This window comes from Neofelis nebulosa, chromosome 4, assembly GCF_028018385.1.
Source record: "Neofelis nebulosa isolate mNeoNeb1 chromosome 4, mNeoNeb1.pri, whole genome shotgun sequence".
In the NCBI taxonomy this organism is placed as follows: Eukaryota; Metazoa; Chordata; class Mammalia; order Carnivora; family Felidae; genus Neofelis; species Neofelis nebulosa.
In genome coordinates this window covers 26,957,222-26,978,998 of record NC_080785.1, presented here as the reverse complement: position 1 = coordinate 26,978,998, position 21,777 = coordinate 26,957,222, and the positions used below count along the sequence as shown (strand labels likewise).

At 36.7% G+C, this 21,777-nt stretch overlaps 1 long non-coding RNA gene across 2 annotated transcripts in view; it reads left to right on the top strand.

The window, feature by feature from the left end:
• The window catches only part of LOC131509041 (uncharacterized), a 161,519-nt gene that overhangs the window by 16,576 nt on the left and 123,166 nt on the right, over window positions 1-21,777 (top strand). Inside the window, exons 3-4 of one of the 2 annotated variants that reach the window (XR_009260270.1) lie at window positions 1,836-1,937; window positions 21,560-21,583. The exons of the other annotated variant lie outside the window; for it this stretch is intronic. This is a non-coding gene — a long non-coding RNA (uncharacterized LOC131509041). Of the gene's footprint in view, window positions 1-1,835; window positions 1,938-21,559; window positions 21,584-21,777 lie in introns of those variants that run through there. 2 annotated transcript variants of the gene reach the window in all.

Here is a 21,777-nt window from a genome sequence, read left to right as displayed (position 1 = left end):
AAGCCCTCACTGTTTCTGCCCTTTGCTAATGCACATTGACTTTCTATGCAGATGAGAAATAAACATTTGCATTACCCCACTGAGAGGGGGTTGTATGTTATTGCAGTTAATCTGTAAAAATTCACTCCTTGTTTAATTGAACTTTCAGAACAATTGACACTGTTGATCGCTCCCTCATTGTTAAAACAGTTTTGTTTCTTGGATTCTGGTGGTGATCACTGCTAGGGATCAGTGCTGCTTCTGATTACTATCATACTCTTTCTGCCTTAGAAATGCCATAATGTCTCAGGGTTCCATGTACCCCCCTCTCCCGTTTTATGATTTTATCCAGACCCATGGCTTTGAAAACCCTCTATTAAACAGATGACACAAATATTTATTCGAAATTGCATTCCTTTTATGCCTTGCCATTATTCAGTTGTGGGACATACACATTTTTCTCTGGATATCTAATAGGCATTTCAGACTTCACATATCCAAGTCCAAACTGGTGATTCCCATGTCCTCTCTATGAATCTTTTTCATTGCCCTGTCTTTTCTAAGTGTATATGGGACTACCAATCCATGAGTTGCTCAGACAGAAGATACTGTAATCAGTTTTGACTCTTCTCTCAAATGCTATATCTAATATGTAAGGAAATTCTTTATACTTTATCTTTGAATTATTCACCAAACTGAACATAACTATTTCAGCTGTAATCATTGATATTTTAAGCTGAGCCATTTTTATCTCTTGTTTGAACTAATCCAGAACTCTTATCAACTAGTCTCTATGATTCCTTTCTTTGCACTTTTTCTCCACAGCCAGACTATTCCTTTAAAAAATAACTGTCATTCTGCTCAGAATCTCTGTATGGCTTTCCAACTGTATTTAGAATAACATCCATAGTACTTATCGAGGTCCTATAAGGGCCTAGTTGACTCTGGTCCCCGGATAACTCAGACCTCATGTCTGACTTTGCATATTCTTGTTCAAATATTCTGGACTTCTCTTGTCCAAAAATATGCCTATCACATTTCCTTCGGAAGTTTTACACCTGAGTTCCCCTCAGGTTAGAAAGCTCATGCCCAGATATTCATATGGCTGTACTTTCACTTCACTTAATTCTCTGCTCAAATATTATCTTCGTACTGGCCTTCCTTAACAACCGTATCCAGAAAAGGTATCCCTAATTTTCTAAATCTCTCTCCTTCCATTGTTAATTTTCCTCTGCAGCATGTTTTACTGCTAAAAATCATATAGTACAATTAGCTTTTTAGTTTTTTTGTTTTGTTTTGTTTTGTCTCTTTCACTTGAATAAAAAATTCAGTAAACTCAGGTGCTTTTTCTGTTTCATTCAGTATTCAATATTGGGTCCTCTAACACTTAGAGCAATGCCTGGGAGCATAAGGCACTAAAAATAAAACAAACAAAACAAAGAAATCCCAACTCTAACAAAATAAGGAGAAGGAAGTTTCCTCAGTTTAATATGGGATGCAAAATAGTAACTTGGGCCGATCTTAATTGAAGAGCTACCTCAAGTATCTGGATTGTCATTAAATAATGAAATCCTTTTCTACATTCATTCTGCTTTACTTGGCAGTGCTATATTTTTTAAGTTCCTCCAGGTTGAAGTGTTTTACAGATTTAGAAACCATTTTAGTTCATGAGGAGATTCAGGTTATTTGTGGTGACAGCTAGCCTCTCTAATTCCATTCCCTCTATTACCAGACCATGAGTTGAGCATACATTGTCTTTCACCAGAATCAATATCTTATCTATTCAGCTCCCTGAAATGAGCTTTCATTATCCAGGTGGTTTTAGGTGGATGACTTGCAACTTTTATCACCTTTAGGACTGCCTGCTAGGGTGTCTGGGGGACTTTGTGTAACGGTACAGGCATACATCAGACTGGGTCACCTTGATGTTAAAAAATCGATGGGGAAGAAAATAACAGGTGAGTACTTCTGAGTTTAGCACTCATTCTCAAAGCAACGTAGTATATAACTGGTGACAAAAACAAACACGTGGTGAAATCTCTGAAGCACAGTCCTGAGGTATAGAGCTATGAGCTACACTGTTAGAACCCTTACTGGGATTAATTCATTTATGAGGCCCGTTATAGTTATTTCTGCATCTTTGAAGCTTCTATGGAGTCTTGATGCTCAGTTACATACTTGGGAAAAATTACAGAGACTTATATCACTGTTTAAATTTGTGAGTCTGAATTTAGAAAATCTTCACTAAAATAAGAAAACCTTCGTATACAATTACATGAATAATTCTATTAGTTACCCAGAAAAGGCAAATTAGAAGGTAGGCTAGGGGCGCCTGGGTGGCTCAGTTGGTTAAGCATCTGACTTTGGCTCAGGTCATGATCTCACAGTGCTTGAGTTCAAGCCCCGCATCGGGCTCTGTGCCGACAGCTCGGAGCCTGGAGCCTGCTTCAGGTTCTGTGTCTCCCTCTCCCTGACCCTCCCCCATTCATGCTCTGTCTCTCTCTGTCTCAAAAATAAATAAACATTAAAAAATATATATAATATTTGGCTAGGGCTGGAAATAAGAATACTAGTTAAATGGAAATCTCAGTAAATTTATAAAAAATCATTGACTTGAAGTGGGTAAATTTTACTGCATGTAAATTGTACTACAGTACATTTAAAAATTATATAAATAAAGAATTTTTTGATAAAGAATAATGTGTAAAGTAAAGGAAATAATAAAATATATTTTATTAAGATTATAAAATATTCTTCCAAAAATGGAACACTAGACTGGATATATTTAGAATCTTGTTAGTTTCTGATCTGTTGAGGGAAAGCTGTTATAGAAGGAAAGACCAAAGAAATATCCCAGCATCCTCCTAGTCATCCTCTAGTCCAAGACAGTAAATCAGAAAGAATATCTTTTCCCAGGAAGAATTGCAGAAGTTAGTGATGCTCTCAAAGTCAGAGGTGATTGTTTCTGTGATCTCTCCATTCAGTCCATCTGTATGGCCCTTTCTTTTTTTTTTAATTTTTTTTTTTTGTTTATTTATTTTTGGGACAGAGAGAGACAGAGCATGAATGGGGGAGGGGCAGAGAGAGAGGGAGACACAGAATCGGGAGCAGGCTCCAGGCTCTGAGCCATCAGCCCAGAGCCCGACCCGGGGCTCGAACTCACGAACCGCGAGATCGTGACCTGAGCCGAAGTCGGACGCTCAACTGACTGAGCCACCCAGGTGCCCCATGTATGGCCCTTTCAAAACACAGGTAAACTATGGTGGTTAATAGTGGATTATTATAAACCTAAATAGTGATACCACATTTGAAACAGTTTTGCTGGATGTGTTTCTAGAAAAGAAGAACGTAAATTCTAGTATTTGGATGCCACTATTGTGCAAGATGCATTCTTTTCAGTATCTATCAATAAAGAGTATCAAAGTAACACCTTTTATTAAGGGAAGAGAATCACTATTCATTCACAGTTTTGTATCAGGGCTACTGTAACTCTCTTGCTCCTAGGACATTATACTTTTTTTGATGCCTTGGGCATCTTTTATAATTTGGGGCATCACAATAGTTTGCCATATTGATTTTATTAGGCTTTGTAGTTAGTGTTCAACAAGTATTCTAGATACCCTCGTAAGTTTTATGCATCCTAGAAATGTAAGTTAACTCCCGGAAAGTTATACAGACCTACCACTTCAATGAGGATTTGCTTTCTGAAATAAAGGGCAAGTTATTATCCCTCATACATCTACCACTAAGGTAGAGTCACAGGACTAAGTGGGTCTTTCACACTTGGAACTGTTGTATTGCAGTGCCATCTGATTTACTTGCTGGGGCCATGTGAGTCTTAAATTCAGTGCTGTCGGAAGTATCCAGGTTAGCTAAACTTGTTGCATGTATCGCAGGGTCAGGTCATGTGTAGCAGATCGGTAGATCTGTAGCAACATGTTCTTTGAAAACCAGATCTTTATTTGCTACAGAGCCCAGTAGAAATTGAATGCCTCCATGAAGAACATGTGTTGACTGTGCAACCACAGTATGTCTCTGCAGTGTGGTCAAGCATTTGAAATATAATTTAGTGTATATTTGAAGTGGTGCATTTAGATTTGGGCCTCAGCCCAAATGTCCAGAAGAAACAGTACTTTACATGAAGAAGTATAGTTTTACTTACTCCCTGGAAGAATTGCTTCCCCCTTAGCCCTTACATATGGCTTCATGGAAGTTTCCCTAAGTTGAGGAAACTAACCTCATGTGTTGGTGCAAATCAAACTGAACGTCTGCTTTACTGTATCCTAACTCAAAGATGGCCCTAAAGACGTTGGTTAGAAGAAATTTCTCCAGTGTGGATAGCTGTGAACAACATGTAGGTAAATGTGGTCTGCTTTTATAAACACAGACACTTGAGCAGTCACAAATGCCTGGGCTGGTTGGTCAGGGGTCTGGAAAGAGCAAGACTGGGATGCAAAGGAGAAATAATTAGACCTTTACAGAAGAGGCACCTAGAGAGATCATCGGTGTAGGTGAAAAGCATGAGAATCTGGGTCTTACGTTATTAACTACCTAAGCAGTCAAACCTAGAGGAAGCCCTTAACAACAAGAGATTATAAGAGGACTTTTATTTTTTTTTGTTTTTTTTTGTTTTTTTTTGTTTTTTTTTTTTTTAGGACAGGGAGCACCTGAGTGGGGGAGAGGGGCAAAGGAAGAGAGAGAGAGAATCTTAAGCAGGCTTCGTGCTCAACATGGAGCCCAATGTGGGGCTCAATCCCACAACCCTGGGAACGTGACCCGAGCCAAAGTCAAGAGTCAGATACTCAACTGACTGAGCCACGCAGGTGCCCCAAGAGGGCTTTTCTTAAGGATAGTAGCCAGAATTTATCCTTACCACCGCTCCCCCACCCCCATGCCTGAGCCCCAGGCTCATTTGGATAGTTAACTACCTAAGCACATTGAACCAAGAGGAAGCCCTTAACAACAGGAGAAATAAGAGGACTTTTCTTAAGGATATTGGCCAGAATTTGTTATTACTCCCTCCATCCCCCACTGCTTGAGCGCTGGGCCCATGAAGAGGATGGTCCAACAGCAGCGTTTCCCTTTCTCTACGTCAGGTCTAGGTACTGCCACTGCTGCATGTTCAATTTGCCACAGATGGCTGGGCTGGTTGGTCAGGGGTCTGGAAAGAGAAGATTGAATTGCAGTGAAGAAACCATAAGACCTTTACAGAAGAGGCACCTGGAGAGATTATCAGTGTAGTCAAAGAGCATGAGAATCTGGGTCTTACGTTATTAACTACCTACTGGTCTTTTCTAGGACTACCACCATACCAGGGCTTGTATAATATCAGATTTACACCATGGCATGCTGTGTAACATTTCCTTAAACCAAAGTGTCTGTATTCTGATCGCAAATACATGGATATTTTTATTATTTAAACTATTATACATTCATCAATTTCAATTATTCATTCATTTCACAAACATGTATTAACACCTTGTAAACTATTCTGTGTTAAGGCCTTGGAAGCACAAGAATGAATAAACAGTCTGTGCATTTGAGGAATCTCCAGTACCAATAAAGAGATACATAATCTAAAATGAAAATACAACATAACAGTGTTATTGCACAAATATTTAGTAGGTATTTGTGGTTTTACAATATTGAGTAATGATATCAGGGGAGGTATTAAAGAAAATTTGAGAGGAAAATATAGTTCTGTTAGTATTGATTCTTCAACTGAAAATGATATTCCAGAAAAATGAATAATATAACAAGACAAGAGGTGTTAGAAGCCATGGTGGATTCAAACAGTGATATGTTTGTTGTTAGCACCAGAGAAGTTTTTTTAGGAGATAACACATGTAAGGTAATTTAGATTCAGATTTTAATAGGCCATGAAGATAATGTCACCAAGTTTGGATTTTATCCCATAGACGACGTGGTGCCACTGAAAGCTTTTAAGCTGGGAAGTTATAGAACACAATCTATATTTTAGAAACATCAGTCTGCCAGCAGTGTTGAGAACGCATTAAAGGGATATGAGATTAAGTTTTGGTGGTTACTTGAGAGGATATTGACACAGACTTGTTGAGGGAAAGGTTGTTTTAAGAGAGTTAGCATTAAGGTTTTATAAAAACTGGTACAAAAAACACTAGCAATAAAAGTACCATATATCCTTATATGTACACTATATAGATATTTTAACATTTTCCTCAAGTGAATACAGTCTTTGATATTAGGAATTGTAACTTACTAGTCTTTGTATTCTATATGTAATAGGGGCATTGGGAATTAAAAAGACATTTATAACAAGTTTGATTAAAAAATTTTACAAGATAGTGCAGGAATATTTATTCCAGTCAAGAGTTGATATCATGGAACTTCTTTTTCCCTCTATTCAAGAAGCCAACCAAGTGAAAAGGGAATAAGATGATTCCAGGTAGAGTAAAGTTATGGAGATGTTCAAGAGTATGATTAATTCAGGACACTTTAATAAATTTAGCATGTATGAAATGTGAGGCACATTTGATGTTGAAAGAAAAAAGGGCACATTTTGAGCATGTTTTGTATGCCATGATAAGGACTTTGCATTTTATCCCAAGAGCAGTAAAGAATTATTAAAATGAATGCAACCATCCATTTGATATTTTTTAAAAGATTATTCTGGCAGAAGTGTGATACATTGATAGATGGGACTACAATGGAGAGAGAGAGAGAGAGAAGTAGAGGGTGAGGGAGGGGGGATCAGTTGCAATATTGTAATAATAACCTAGAGCAAGACATAATGAGAATCTGAAATAGTTTAAAAAGAGAGAGAAATGTTTATTGAGAAGGAAGAGCTAATGTATCTCGATGAAAATTGGACATTAACAGAGGGACAAGAAGACTTTAAGAGAGTCTCCAGGCTTCTGACGTGGGCAACGGGGTTTTTGTTCCATGATTAAAAAACAGGGGCGCCTGGGTGGCTCGGTCAGTTGAGCGTACGACTTCGGCTCAGGTCATGATCTCACGGTCTGTGAGTTCGAGCCCCGCGTCGGGCTCTGTGCTGACCGCTTAGAGCCTGGAGCCTGTTTCAGATTCTGTGTCTCCCTCTCTCTCTGCCCCTCCCCTGTTCATGCTCTGTCTCTCTCTGTCTCAAAAATAAATAAATGTGAAAAAAAATTAAAAAAAAAAAAAACAAAAAGAAAACAAAACAAGACAAAAAACACAATGTATTTTACATTTGTGTGTGTGTGTGTGTGTTTTGAAAGGAAGGAAGGTCAGATGTTAAAGGTACTGTATTCAACTTAATATATATTGAATGTGAATGAAGTACGTGTGAGATAGTAAAATGGGAAGTCCAGATACCTCAAATAACTCTTCTCTAGTCTTCTCACTGTTTCCCAAACATTCTGTGTTTCTTAATACCCTCCCCTCAGTATAGCAGATAACACCACTTATTGAATTCTGTGCATCAGCGTTTAATCTAATATATCTGTATGTATGTATTTTCCAAAATTGGTATATGGACTGTAAATCCAAGCTCCTAATTGGACACCCTTATAATATTTCTCAAAAGTCATACATTGCAAAATAGTTTCCTTGGTGTTTTGATGGAAATATAGATAATGAAAGATTTTGTCCATAGATGTCCAATTTATAGAGGTGGAGTGTGCTAGCAACCTGATTCTAGAACATGGGTAAGGGTTTTTTGGTTCAATGGACTGAATTGTTGCTTTCTTAACTACAGATTGAGGCAATACCAGATTAGAAGACTTTGGTCTGTTTTGTGGACAGAATCTTCTAGTTCCTCTTCCAACATTTCTGAAATTATACATATATCAACTGTAGTGAATGGTTACCAAACTTTTGTTGTTTACTTCCCAGTAATCTTTATACTGCTGAAACCCAGGTCTAATAAGAATCTAATGAAATAACTATTATATGCATCTACATCTTCTCATGGATGTCTGACTTCATGGTTGAATTTGGAGAGTTTTATGAAATTGTTCTTCTGGAGCAACAAGTTTATTAGTATTATAGAGAAATATATGGAAGGCATTTTCTTATGGGCTCAATTACATCTTGGAATACTCAACTGGCATCATAAGCACACATTTGATATACATTTCAGAACATAAGGACCATTATTGCAATAATAGCATTCAGATATTGAGTATTGATGATGTTTCAGTAAGAGTGATACTTTAGAGACATATCACTAATAACATTATTCAAATATTATTACAAGATTATTTTAAGTAATTTACATTGTGTGTGCCTGCTAAGTACCTCCTGGAGGAAGGCAGGCAGCAGATGGACAGGCAGACAGGAAGGAAGAAAGCAACTAAGATGGCTGGCATTTCCTTCCTCTTTCTTCCCCCTCTCCCTTCCTCTGTCTCTGTCTCTGTCTCTGTCTCTGTCTCTCTCTCTCTTACTCTCTTCTTCCCCTTTCCTTCCTTTCTCCCTTCCTGGACAAGGAATCTGGCTGAGATCATAGCTGCACTGGTTTCTAACAGATTAGTGTTTGGAGCACATGGAGACTCTTCCACTTTCAGAAAGGTTAACATAATGGTTCAGCTTTGAATTTGAAACCTAATATGCCACACATTAAGGCTGGCAGCTAATTAACTGTTACAACTTGAAACCAGAGTATTTAAGGACACCAGCAGACACATCTACAGCGAAGAATAATAAGAAATGAAATTTAAACATACCACAATTGCTCAAGCAGTCTGTGAGCAAACATCCCTTCACTGCTAATCCCCAGGGAAAGAACAGGCATGAGTGGAGAAGGAGCAGTGGGATAGGCCAACTAGACTTCAGGTTACCTTGCTCTCCACCACAAGTGGCTCTTGGTTGTAGCAAGCAAGTCTAGACTTGAGATTTGTTTCTTTGTTTCCCTTTGCATTAGCAGGCAGTCAACCTGTGTAGGGTGACACCACAATAAGTAACTCAGTTCCATACATGTACACTCAGGGGTGAGCACGTGACTTCATACACAAATTTAGGAGCTCTCTTTTTCCATCTCCCTTTTCTCCTTAGGATTCCTCACATCCTGTGGTTCCTAGACTGCTTTTTATGGCTCTCTGGCTAAAAGTACGGTGTTTTAACCTCCTTGTGTTGTCACACATTCCTTTAAATGGGTATGCTTTGGGGGCCAAGCAAAGAGAGAAGGATAACAAAAATTTCCCACACAAATTTCAGATCATAGGGACATCCATTTTCTAGTTCCTCTGCCCAAACAGAAATATTTTATCTAAAATATTAGGCACCTTTTTGGCCTTTGCCATTACTTGCCAGTGGCAAGGAGGGCAAAAAAAACAAAAAACAAAAAAAACAAAAACAAAACAAACAAACAAAAAAACAAAACAGAATTACTCCCACAGCCTCCCTTCCTGGACCTCTGTCAAGAAAGAAATAGGATTTCTCTTGAAGACTTTTTGTCTGTGCTTGCTGCTGTTTTGGAATAGCAGCCATCATAGGGTCTAAACCTGAATGAATGAAACAGCAACAACAAAAAAGCTAGTGTTATCATATCACCTATTATCTGGGTTTAGATTTCCCTTCCAATCCACCTGCCGTTGTATGTATTTTAGAGTCTGAACAGATAGATCTTTATTTTTTTCCAGGGATTTTAGTTGTGATCAGTGGAAGCTTTAGAATTGGAATGAGTAATCCATTTTAGCCAGACCTGAAAACTATCTTGGAATTTAAAAAACTATCTTGCTAATTAGAGAATTTTGAATTGATAGTTGTGTGTGCGTATGTGCACGAGTGAGTGAGTGCACATGTGCATGTGTGTTTATTTTAGTATTTTAGCATTGTAAGTCATTGCCCTGTGGCTTCAGACTCACATGGTTTCTGATGAAAAATCTGTAGTTCCTATCTGTGTTCCTGCCCATGTAATGTGTCATTTTCACCTGCTTTCAAGATTTTGTCTTTATATTTTGTTTTCCACAGTTTGCATATGATACACCTAGGTGTTAATGTTTGTTGGTTTAAAGGAAACTTTTTTAAGGGCCCCTGGAGTCAGTCAGTTAAGTGTCTGACTCTTGATTTCAAGTCAGGATATGATCTCATGTTTCATGGGACCAAGTTCCACGTCAGGCTCTGAGGCTCTCAAAATGAATGAACTTAAAAAAGAAAAGAAACCTTTTCTATTTTAGAAATGTTCAGGTTTACAGAAAAATTGTAGGGATAATATAGTTTCCATATATCCCACTCCCATTTTTCCCTGTTATCAATAATTTAAATTAGGGTGGTACGTAAGTTGCAATTAATAAACAAATATTAATACATCATTTTTAACTAGGGTCCATACTTTATTCAGATTTCCTTACTTTGTACGTAATATCCCTTTGGAGGATCCCATCCAGCAGACATTATATTTACTAGTTTCCTTAGCCTCCTCTTGGATAGACTTGGAGATCTGAATTTCTCTATTATTTTTCTTCTGCCTGAAGGACATCTTTTATTATTTCTTGCAGGTCAGATCTGCTGGTCATGAAATTGCTCTGTTTTTATTTATCTGAGAAAGTTGTTATATCACCTTCATTTTTATTTTTAAAAAAATTTTTTTTAATATTTATTTTTGAGAGAGAGAGAGACAGAGCATGAGTGGAGGAAGGGCAGAGAGAGACAGAGACACCAAATCTGAAGCAGGCTCCAGGCTCTGAGCTGTCAGCACAGAGCCCAACGCAGGGTTCGAACCTCTGAACTGTGAGATTATGACCTGAGCTGAAGTCAGACGCTTAACCGACTGAGCCACCTGGGCGCCCCTCACCTTCACTTTTAAAGGATAATTCACTAGACATGGAAGTCTAAGTTACTGGTTATTTTTTTCCAACATTTCAAATATTTTACTTTATTTTCTTCTTGCTTGTATGGATTCTGATGAGGTGTCTGTTGTAAATCTTATCCTTTATTCCTCTATAGGTAAGATTAAATAAGATTTTTTTGCTGCTTCTTCTGGCTTCTTTTATGATGTCCTGTTTGTCTTTGATACAATTTGAATATTATATGCCTGCGTGTTAGGGTTTTGTTTTGTTTTGTTGTCCTTATCCAGCTTGGTATTCTCTGGAGTTTCTAAATCTGTGGTTTGGTATCTCTGTCAGTGTTTTCAGAAGGTCTTGGCCAGTGTTACTTTATGTATTTCTTCTATTCTCTTACTCTTTTTCTAGTATTTCAGTCTCACTTATGTTAGAATGTTTGAAATTGTCCCATATTTCATGGATAGTCTGTTCTGATGTGCATGTGTGTGGTGGGGTGTGTTTTTTTTTTTTTTTTTTTTTTCAGTTTGAGAAGTTTCAAGTTCATAGATTTTTTACTTAGCCATGTCCAGTCTGCTGATGAACTCATCAAGGCTGTCTTCATTTCTGTCACAGGGTGTTTTATGTCTAACATCTTAATTCTTTCTTAGAGTTCCTAGCTGTCTGTTTACCTACTCATTTATTCTTATATGACGTTTAATTCTTTAACCAATGTAGCCCACAACATAGTAACCCCATTTACTTTGAATTCCCAACATCTGTGTTGTGTCTGAGTCTAATGTTAATGCTTTCTTTGTATCTTTAGACTGTATTTTTACTTGCCTTTTGGCATGGCTTATAACTTTTAATTGAAAGCCAGATATGGGTTATGGGGTAATGTTTATCTGACTAGAAGTTGGCTGTGTTTACTGTTTGATACCAGGGGCCTCAAATTCATCTAGTGTCTGTTTTTGTCTCCTCTCTTAAGTTTGGGCCTCCCTAAAAAGGCGTGGGGGAAGGGAAACATTCTGTAATATATTATTAAATTTCAGTCTTTTAGTGAGCCGAAGACTTGGGGCCTTGGCCTTCACCCATATTTCCCAGTGGTGTAGCTTCCTCCTCATACAACCTTAGGTGAGACAAGAATGCTAGAGGGCACTGGAGTGCAGTAAATGTCCACCTTGGATAAGGCTTTGCTAAAATCTCCACTCCCCTTCCCGCCACCCCTGAAAACCCAACAGGAGTCCGGGAGGAGGTAAAACCCATGACAATTTTATACAAGTTTACCCTTAAGACTGTGGCCCCCAGAAGTTTCTTACTTTCATACTAGCACACACTGAGCCACCCACAGTGTATCAGTTACCTTTGAAATATCTTTACCAGTTTGTGGCTGCAGCGGCTTCTTTTTCAGGCAACTAAATCTCAACTGTGACTCTCGATTTGCCTGTCTTTCCAGGAAACAGGGTGCCAGTTTGCCCCACAACCTTAGTTCTCTGGTGTATTGATTTTTAGTTCTCTGAGCATTTTCTTGCTCTAAGGATAGGAGTGGCAACTTCTAAGCTCTCCAGATGTTAAAGCTGAAACTGCAGGTCCCAAATGTTATTTTGTTGGTATTCATTCTTCTTTGGGTTCTCTGAGCTTTTTTTGGATATGTGTTTGCTGTCTGTTATTAATTTAAAAAATACTGAGTCGCTGTTTCTTAAAATATTTCTTCCACCACATTCTTTAACTCTTCTTCTGGGATTTCAATTACACTTATAGTAGACCATTGGATATTGTACCACAGCTCTTGGATGCTCTGTTCTGTTTTATTTGCTTTTTTGTCTCTTTATGTTTCAGTCTGGGTAATTTGCATTAACCTATGTGAAATTTGCTGATTCTACTCACAGGTGTATTTAAACTTGCTGGCAAGCCTTTCAAAGGCCTTCTTCATTTTGCTTTTTATTCCTAGCATTTGATTCTATTTGATAGTTTTTATATTTCTGCTAAAATTACTCATCTGATGCTGCATGTTTTCTGCCTTTTCCTTTAGAGTCTTTTGCATACTAATCATAGTTACTTTCAGTTCCCTGTGAGATAGATCCAACCTTCCTATCATATCTCATTCTGGCTCTGTTAATTTTTTGTTTCTTGGCAGTGTGTTGTTTCTTTCTTGCTTCTTAGATACCTCATACTTTCTTTTGTTGAAAGCCATATGTGTTATATAAAACAATGGAGAATGGAGTAGAGTTTATGCCTGGAAATGGGCCTACCTTTTCTTCTGCTAGACCTTTAGTGTGGGATTTACATTAATGTTCTCAGAAGTTGAGTTGGACTTAGGTTTTTAGTTTGCTGTGATTGCCCTAAGTGCACCACACATTTCAAATTCCTTTATAATACCTTGTTTTTGTGGTCTGGATGGTCTGATAGGAGGTTTGTATCGTGTCTGCTCTCGTCTCAGTGTAGGCCTTCCCTTTGTGCTTTGCCTCAGTTAGGGTCTGTCTCTACACTCTTCCCACTCTCCCGGCATTTTTCCCATTAAGGTGTCACAGGACACTTGTTAGCCTGGTGGTGGCCGAGCAGAGGAGTATTCTCCGTTGTGCCTGTGTAGCCTCAGCCTTAGCCACTGTCTCTCTGTGTCCCAGAGGTGTAACCTTTTTGCTGACCCTGCACCCTTTCACCTCTGGTTCTGCACCCAAAATATATTTCCGCCTCTCCTGAAGGGATTTTTCTTTTCGGTTACCCCATCTGCGGTGGGGTTTTCTCCAGTGCCCTAAGAGTGGCAGTGTTCGTTCCCCTTCTTTTCACAGAATAAGGCTTTAATTCTGTAATGGAGATAAGGAAGTTTCAGGTGGACTTTCCTATTCCTCCTACACAGACTCTTCTCCTCCCCCAGTCACGCATCATGAAGGAGACTTTCTCAGGGCTCTCAACCAGTGTCTTGGTCTTCATCTTTGTCTTCTTCTTTTCTTCTTCCCCCTTTCCTTCCCTTTCTCCTTCCCCTCCTTCTTCCTCACTTTCTTCTTTATGGTTGTATAGTGTGGATAGTGGATAATAGCCTAGAAAAGGATGTAAAATCTCCCTATTTCTGAGACCCCCAGGGGCTCCTCCACACCCTTGCCAGTCCTCATTCAGCATCTGGTAATTCATGAACTTTTGTAGCTAATTTAGTTTGTCTCAGGTTAGCAAGTGCTTATGTCCCATCTTTCCCTGCCGGAGTCTGTCTCATTAGGTTTGTAGGTAGTTGGTTGCCCTGTGGCCCTCAGCTCTCTGAGAGTGAAATAGGATTCATAAACTTGCATTTCGTCCAAGATTTGGTGTTATCGTAAGTCTAGAAGGAATGTTTTTTTCCAGTTATCTACATCCTGGGCAGAATCCAAAAGTTGATTTCTTTATTTTTGATTAATTTATCTAATTTGTTGAGTTTGAATTGTCTTAGGTAAGAGCCAACTACTTATTTACTTTAATGGCATTTCTTATATTACAAAAACCCCAAAGCTTTTGTGGAATTAAGTATTGTTGTTGTTGTTGTTGTGAAGCTGAACTAAAACATTTTTAAGAGCAAAGCAAGAGCAAAGAAGAATGAAAAGACAGAGAACAGAGTTTTGTGTTCACATGAGATTTACAAACAGTTGGAAACTAGATGAGACTGAGAGATAGAGAAAGAATTACCTTTAATCAAAGGGTTTCCCCTTTGGTTGTATTCTAAGTCCCATGATGAATGTTATGGCAGTTTCTCTATTACCAAAATCTAGTTTACAGGTTCACATATCACAGTTTGCCTTGTTTTCACTAGACACTACTTAAATAACTCTCATATTTGTTCTTAGACTTCCTCATAGATCATTTTCCTTTGTCTTTCAAGATGCGTTAGGTACTAAAATTACATTCTGTGTGAGTTAAAAGCCCAATTCATAACCTCCTTTACTTTCAATAGTGATTAAACTGAACGTACTATCTTCCCTTTTCAATTATTGGAATGTTTTTTGCCCCATGGCACTTTCCTTTAGAAAATCTAGTTTCTTTTGCTTCATCACAGCAAATTACTTTAATTCAAGCTGATCCAATGTCTTTCTTCTGTATTCATTTTAACCTATAATATGTTTGCATTACAACCAGCTTTTCCATGTGCATTTTTACTAAATAAAAATCCAGATAATTTATTGAATGATTAGTATGTATTGGTTGATGTAGTAACCCAGGCTTGGTCCTCAACTTTTATCAATTCCCATGAATACTTTACCCCTTGTTTTACAGCTGCCCTTACTTTGGGTTGACTGATAAATCTAAATACACAGTTATAACTGTGTATCTTGACAGAAAAAAAAATCAACTGGTGTGGTGATTTGCTCACAACTCAAGTTTTGTATGTTTAATTGATTTTGTTTTTACGCATGTGACCAGAAACTCCCTGTTCCATTCTTTTGGGAGAGGAAAGTTGACTCGTCATGAAAGAGCAAATATTTTGCTCCTTGGATCCCAGAACATACAAGGCTTTGTGGTTTTTTTTAATTTCAAGGGCTTCATTAATGCTAGCAAAGGAAGATAAACCATAATATGAATGACACTTTCTTGATGGGTCAAACATTCCTATTTTATGTAAAGCAAACAAAATGAGCTTTCTTTTATTAATTAAAGGAATAGAGGAAAAGGTCATAACTCAGAGAAGAGAAATTATGAGAAGAAAAAAAAAGTTAGTTGGAGTTAGGAATTCAAATGCTATAGATCAAATCTGACAGCTTGAGGCCACTTGTTTTGCATTCTGGTATTTGTGGCCCCGGAAACACTGAAGTTAGTATTTAGGGGAAGGACTATTTTGCATAGACTTGAAGGCTTATCCTGCACTGAAGGTCAACAGTGACCTTCCAGGGAAGGCCAACCTGTTGTTCTACTGCCCAGTAACTCCCAAATAAATCCTAAATTCAAGGACTTTTGGACATCTAATGGATGGAGGACCTCTGATGCCTGTATTCTAGGGAACAGATAAGGTGTCTCTGTACACATTGAGTCTAATTCAAAGGAAATACTAACCCTATTACAAAATATATTGTAAAGACTCTATAAAATGGACTAGTTAACAGTATGTGATATCTTTCTGAGGTAGATAGGAAGGAGTAAAATGGAATTCTATATATGATTATTTTTTATTGAAGGTCTCCTTTTTAAAATCTCCAAAAAATCAGGTGATGAAAAATTATTGCTGAAGACCAAATTCAAACAGCTTTGATTATTTAAATTCTATCATTTTAATTATAAAATGTACTAAATTCTGCTACAGATTTTTATATAAAATTATAAACTGTTGCAGCTTTTAAAAAGAATTTTAGAATTTTTTGAATTTAAAGCATTAATTTTTTACCTGATTAATTATACCTACATTCTGATAAACTCTCCAGTTTGACAACTACAGTCTCATAAACTCTCCAGTTTGACACATTCCATGAAAAATCCATACATTCAAATTTTTTTCTCTAGTTTTACTCAGAGTAAACTCTGAGTAAAACTCTAGTTTTACTCTAGTCTTTCAGTTTTCTAATACTTCTAGTAAATTTTATGTAACATATACAGTATATTTACTCATGTAGATACCTGATTTTTCTTTATGTAGTACTGTGTTTATTTTAGTAAAGTTTCAATTCAATTTATTTTTTTTTGACTCCATATATTCTCATTATTAGAGAGCAAACACAACTCTTATAGTTTCAGTGAGGCCACTGTATTGTATTGCCTCTGATTTTATTTTCTAGTCGTAAGTAAGGAGACATTTAAGATATTTTAAGAATAGTAATTTATATTCTTCAGTGATAAACTAAAATATGCATTGTATTTAAATATTTATTCACATTACTCTTTGAAAGATATATTGTATGCAAAATCAACATTTCAGTTGATTTCACTATAATAAATTTTCTTTGAACAAATACGTAATGCCTACCTTGTGTTAGGCATAGTGGGGTTCAAAAATGTATGTTCCACAGGCAGTGATCTCAAATAGTTTAAAAACATGTATTTATATTACAAAAGTCAATCTAGTTAAGCATGTTTTAGATATATGATAAAATTATATACTGTGTAGATAGATATTTGTGTATATGCATTACATAGCATATGCAGTCTCACAAAGAATCAACTAATTTAAAACAAATATGTGAATCTTTTCAAAATGTTGAAAAGGTCTTAATATTGCTTTTAAAATGTGACTTAAACTACCCTAAAAGTGTGTATACACTCCAGTTCTGAAACAGAGACAGTTATGAATTAATAAAAATATTTCAAAATTCAAAATGTTCATGGAGTTCTTTCCTTAATTTTATTTTTTATGATTGAAGAACAGTTGGATTACAGTGACGTATGGCTTGCAAAATAGGTTAGATTTATTTTATCATGCATTCCCTTACAAATTCTAAGGAGTAATATGTAGTAATACTATATATTACTTAGCTAAATTCTTTTTGCTACTTGTTTTCCTGTGGTTACTTAATGATTGCCTTAATTTTAGGAAAAAAATTGTGTTGATGGGGGTTTGAATTTACGATACAAAACATTTGTCCATTACCTGGGAAGTTACGAGGTCCTGAATCTACCATATTCTCTCATTTTGTACATGTATTACAAATATCTAAACAGAATCCTTCCATTAATTAGGTAAAGTGAATCAAGTGGAGTAGATGACATTCTGAGGTAAAAGATGTGTATGTTTCATTTTTGATTCAGTAAATAATTAACTGCACCATCTGGTTGAACATTAAGTAGTATATGCCACAGATTTATTTTCTTTACAAAACCTGTGATAGGATAGCTTTTCCAGAATATTTATAAAATCCTCCAATTCTTGACCAGGACATGACCTTCACTAAGAGATTTGCTGATGCTTTGGGAGGAGTATTGTGTGAATAGAAATCTTTGTAAATATGTCTTTAAGAGACCGTAAAACCAGAGGTCAGAATAAAGAAAACAAACATAGTGTCTTCAAAAGGAAAACAAAAAGTAGATCAATCCTTGCCAAAGTACTGTAGTAATTATCTGTCTACAATAGGTCTTACTGCACCTTTTTTAGGAAAAAAGTAAGTACAATTTAGACTAAACAATGACAAAAATTAATTGGTTTTTAAAGGAAGAGAATTCCTAAGGTAAGTAATGAAACTGCCAATCTCCATTTTATGCAGCTGAACAACAGGGGACATTGCCCTTTTTAAGAGATGAATCATTCTAACTTTATTAACCCTGATGTTTTGCATCGTAAGCCTAGCACTTGCACATCAGCACACATTTAAAAAGCATCCAAATGTACAGCCAACTAATCTTCCACAAGGCAGGAAAGAATATCTAATGGAAAAAAGACAGTCTTTTCAGCAAATGGTGTTGGGAAAACTGGACATGCAGAAGAATGAATCTTGACCACTTTCTTACACCATACACAAAAATAACTCAAAATGGATGGAGCACCCAAATGTAAGCTGGAAACCATCAAAATCCTAGAGGAAAAGACCGGCAGCAACCTTTTTGGCTTTGGCTACAGCAACTTCTTACTAGACATGTCTCAGGAGGCAAGGGAAACAAAAGCAAAAATGAACTATTGAGACCTCATCAAGATAAAAAGATTCTGGACAGTGAAGGAAACAATCAACAAAGTAAAAGGCAACTGACAGAAATGGAAGAAGATATTTGAAAATGACCTATCAGATAAAGGAATAGTATCTAAAACTTATAAAGCACTCCTTAAGCTCAACACCCTAAAAACAAATTATCCAGTGAATAAATGGGTAAAAGACAGAACAGACATTTTTCTAAAGAAGACATGCAGATGGCTAACAGACACATGAAAAGATGTTCAACATCACTCATCATCAGGGAAACACAAATCCAAACCACAATGAGATACCACCTCACACCGGTCAGAGTGACTAATCTTAACTCAGGTAACAACAGATGTTGGTGAGGATACAGAGAAAGAAAACCCTTTTGCACTGCTGGTGAGAATGCAGACTGGTGCAGCCACTGTGGAAAACAGTATGGAGGTTCTGCAAAAAATTAAAAATAGAACTACCCTGTGACCCAGCAACTGCACTACAAGGTATTTATCCAAAATATAAACATGCTGATTTGAAGGGGCACATGCACCCTAATGTTTTTAGCAGTGCTATCAACAATAGCCAAATTATGGAAAGAGCTCAAATGTCCATCAGCTGAGGAATGGATAAAGAATATGTGCAATGGAATATTACTCAGAGATCAAAAAGAATGAAATCTTGCCATTTGCAAAAATGTGGATGGTACTAGAAATAAGCAAAATAAGTCAGAGAAGGAAACATATCATGTTATTTCACTAATATGTGGAATTTAAGAAACAAAATAGATGAACACAGGAGAAGGGAAGGAAAAATAAGATAAAAACAGAGAGGGAGGCAAACCATAAGAGGCTCTTAATATAGAGAACAATCAGGGTTGCTGGAGCAGTGTTGGGTGGGGGGATGGGCTAAATGGTGATGGGCATTAAGGAGGGCACTTGTTGGGAAGCACTGGGTGTTATATGTAAGTGATGAATCACTAAGTTCTACTCCTGAAGCCATTATTACACTGTATGTTAACTATGTATGGATTTAAATAAATTAAAAAAAATACATTGTGCCACTAAAAAAAATTATCCAAATTATCATATTACATGTCATATTTGGAGTACATAATCAGAGGAAAAAATAGCCAGCACTTTTATTCTAGTGGGATAGATGGAGAGATGATTCTGGTATTGATCTCCTATCTGGGAGTTCAAAGGAATCCTTCAGTAAGGCTTTATAGCAAAGGTAATAAGACAGTTCATGCTCAGTATGAGACTTGCACACATCTTGCAACCCACAATTTAATTCAGATTAGTCTGTTCATGTTATTTCATTATCTCATTCTAATTTCAGTACCACAGATGTTATCTTATAGTACAATGCATGAATCTTTTTTTTTTTTCAAAGTACCTTCCATATAACATTGTGAGTCTTTGTGTGTGTGCTTTGTGTTTCTCCATTCTCACAATGAAGTAAAGGAAGCTTGATTTCTCTGTGGCAGAATTATAGATCCCTAAAACTGCTGCCAACAGAATATATTTCACTGTCAGTTTAAGTGATAAAGTGAGACCGAAGTGTGAACTCTTTTTACGTTTGCCACCATCTGATTTAATGTGTATGATTTTTGTTGGTTTTTCTGTATACCCATGCTGTGGTCTAAATGTGTCTCTTCCAAATTTATGTGCTAACATCCTAACTCTCAAAAGTGATCATATTAGGATGTGGGTGTTTTGGGAGGTGCTAAGTTAGGAATGTGGAACCTCATGAATAGGATTAGTGCTTTATTAAAAGAGACTTTAGAGAGATCTGTGATTCCTCGTGCTATGTGAGGATACAATGAGAAGGCTAAGACTCAGAAGAGAGCTCTCACCCAGCCGTGCTAGCACCTGATCTCAGATTTCCATCCTTCAGAACTCTGTGCAGTAAGCTTTTTTTTTTTTTTTTTTTTGAGAGAAAGAGAGAACGGAGCATGTGTGCGCATGGAGGAGAGTCAGCAGGCTAAAGCTGTCAGTGCAGAGCCTGATATGAGGCTCAATCCCATGAAGCACGAGATCATGACATGAGCCGAAATCAAGAGTTGGATGCTTAACCAACTGAGCCACCCAGGCACCCCAAGTTTCTGTTCTTTATAAGCTACCTCGTCTGTGGTATTTAATTATTAGCAGCCCAGATGGATTCAGGCAACCCATTTATGAAAATGCAGGTAGTCAATCTGACATCCTATAAAATTCAAGAGATGTGTCAATTAGAATGTGGTAGGGCACGTGAAACATGCTGAATTCTGTGTCAAATTAAAAAAAAAATGAATTCCAAACAACAAAATCTAATAAAATTGAATTCCATTAAATCTATCTCTGTCATAAAGCCTAAATAACAGATTCTCTGCCAGGCATCTCTTACTCTTATGGAGAAGGAATTGCTTTTCATCAGCAGGTGAATTGTTTTATGCTTTGGAGTAAAAACAAAAAACAGAAACAATAAAACAAAACACTAGGTTTAAGGACAGACTCTAAGAGGTTTCAGAGAGTGATTGTAATCCTGTTCAACTTCTACATCGGTACATATATTTGGGTAACTGACCTCAAAGGAGAGACTGAAAACAGATGGTTATATTTAATTGTTCTTTACAATTACATGGCTTTTCCTGTTTATTTGACATAGTTTTTAATTCCTGATGACAAACATTCTGTGACTCTCAGAGAGAATGGCTGTTTGGCTACAGATCAATTAATTCAGAGACTGGATAGGACCAGGTCTAGGGAAAAACAATGCACTTCCACAGAGGAGTTCTGCTATATTGTCCTATTTTCCATTGTATGCAGGAGTGGATATAATCCCGTAAGATTTTCCTGAAAGAAATCAGACCTATTTCTAATAATCAGGTAATAACCAGATTTCCTTTGCTAGATTTAAAACTGTTTCTAGCGCACAACATATTTTCAGAATATTGGAATATCTAAAATCACCAAATTTACATAAATTTACGCACCAGTTGTGCCATTTCCACATATCCATTCATGAATTTTTTGGGTTTTAACATAATTATCATATAAGAATATATCAGAAAAAAATGAACCAAAGAGACTTGAATGATTTTAATAAAAAGCCCATAATCCAATTTAGCTTCTTCAGTTGACATAAGGAAAATACCCCTCAACCTTGCCATATAAAATAATAGACAATCAAAATATTGTACAATATAGAAGTTTTAAGTTTTTAAAATATTTTTATGAATATATTACTTACACAAAGTGATCCATGGGGGTGGGTCTTTCTTGAATGAATTGAAAGTAATGATTCATGTTTGTATTATTTTTTCAATTATTTCAGCAATACCACATATGGAGTTTGAGGTAAGATGACTCTCTTGTTATTTAATTATTTTAGTTTATTTTTGTCTGTAGTAAACAAGAGATTTATAGCTTTCTCCCTCCCAGAGAAGACTTTGAGGTTAAGAAGAAAAGCTCTGCCCCAAAACAATTTTATCAGTGTTATCTATGTTGTAACAGTGCCTTGGAACTGAAACATATTGCCACTTCAGATATTGA